This window comes from Porites lutea, chromosome 1 (genome assembly GCF_958299795.1).
Source record: "Porites lutea chromosome 1, jaPorLute2.1, whole genome shotgun sequence".
Taxonomy (NCBI): domain Eukaryota; kingdom Metazoa; phylum Cnidaria; class Anthozoa; order Scleractinia; family Poritidae; genus Porites; species Porites lutea.
The window spans coordinates 2678540-2680559 of NC_133201.1; positions in this window are offsets into that span (position 1 = coordinate 2678540).

A 2020-nucleotide genomic window follows, 5' to 3' on the forward strand; every position below is an offset into this window, starting at 1 on the left:
AGTTTAATTAGCAAATCAACAACTTTGCACGTGCATCTTTGTCTTTATTGTTTTATGAACATTTCTTTGCCATCACTGCACAACTACGACGTGAAAATGCCTAATTTCACGCTTTATTTAGGACGTAAACAAACGAAGACGAACTTTTTTCCTCAATGAGTTTACCTACATTTGACAAAATAAGCGACTTGTAATAAGTCGCTGCTTTAAGTCCCTATTAATATCGTCGTAGCAGCGTTCACCTCTCTAGAATAAAACTGTCACTTTACCAATAGTTCCAAAGAGAAGGGAAGGAAGGTGCTAATCAACCTCTTTCCCAAGGTTCTAATAGTTATCCATGCTTGTTCAGTTTGACTTGGCCATCCCCCACGGGCAACCCCCGGGACAGGTCCAGCTCTTTGGGTCCGGGGATGGGGAATTGTTTGAAGAAGTTCTGTCCCAGGGGTAGAAGATAGAAAAAATCAAAAATATCTTCTCTCTGATTTTGCGAAGTACGTGTCATTTCTCGCGCGGTTTACAGGGCGATGGCTGCATACCTCAAGACTACGTATTTTTAAGGAAAAACGCTGGAAATTGTCGGAGATTGGTTGAAGAGGGATAACCCATCAATATTTAATTTTGTATTTGAACGTATGTTTTAAAATTTCAAACGAATGTACGTGTGATGCGTACTCGAATGGACTTTTTTTGGCAAAAAAATAAAAGAAATACTTCATCAGCCTAGCTTTAATAATAAGGCAACTTAAATAGATTGTATATGAAAACGGATACAAGGCTTTTAATGAATGCAAATCAGAAACAGAGATTCAGTCCATAGTGTTCTTATCAAGTGTTCTAACAAGAACACACTTCAGAGCTTTTTTCTTCCAGTTTTTTATTATTACATTATTATTGTTCATGTTAATTACATTATGAAATGTATTATCCTTCTCTCAATAAACTCTAGAAAACGTTTATAAAAGTTTTGAAAACGTCTCGTTTTGCTATGGTACGGAAATCACTATTGCTCTCAAAAAGACTGATGATGTACCCATATAACACATCTGACCGAAACCGGAAACCGCGCATGAAAAGTCTCTGGCACCCAGCGGTATACAGCACGTGAATGCTTGAGTAAATTAACTGCTTATTAAATACCATCAGAACTTTCACCTATTGCTTTGATCAACAGCATATTCGACCTCAATAGGAAAATGATTGACCTTGATATTGTTGTTAGATTTCCACACCATACTCCAGTCGTTTGGAAAGAAATTTCTACCCGCAATACTTGCTTGCTGACCATTGTACACGATTACATGTTTCAATCACTTTTTTAAACACTAATTTTATTCCTTTTGTCCACAACCCCCTGTGGAGATTTAAAAACTTATAGCCATTTCGTTGTCAATATCAGATTCATTTCTTCATTCTTGCATACGTTATAAGCAGTGTCAGCCAAGCTCTCTTTTAAACTCGACATAAATGTCTTCACATGAACTTTATCCATTCAAAGTGCAAAAGATTTTTCAATCTCACCAAATTCAGACGAGTAGTAGCCTAAAATTTACTGTTCCTTATGTATACAGGAATGCCATCATGTAGTATCACCTCAAGAGAATTTTTCAAAGAAAATCGAAATAGCGTGGAAAGTTCATGAAAGGAAATACCTTATGTAAGGTCGTGTTCAGACTGAGGAAGGGAGCGCCACCTGAAACTATCACACACCATATGAAAGGGCTTAATACACCTACGTCACGTTATATTTTTCCCAATTTTTTCAAGACTATGTCTAGAATGTCAAAGAGTTGATTTCCGGCCACGTAATCATTGTCAACAAGATTCACCAGATAATAAGTACTGTGTATTGTGTCGATAACCTCACGTGACTTGGATTTCTCAGGGTAAATACTTCCCCACTGATGCTTCCAAAGAGCAAACGCCTCGTCCTAATGAAAAACAAATACAAGTTATAAGCCTGCTGGGAACTCTGTGCGGTCAGAAAGGAGGACGCACACTACCAGCTCGTTCCCAGGGCCTC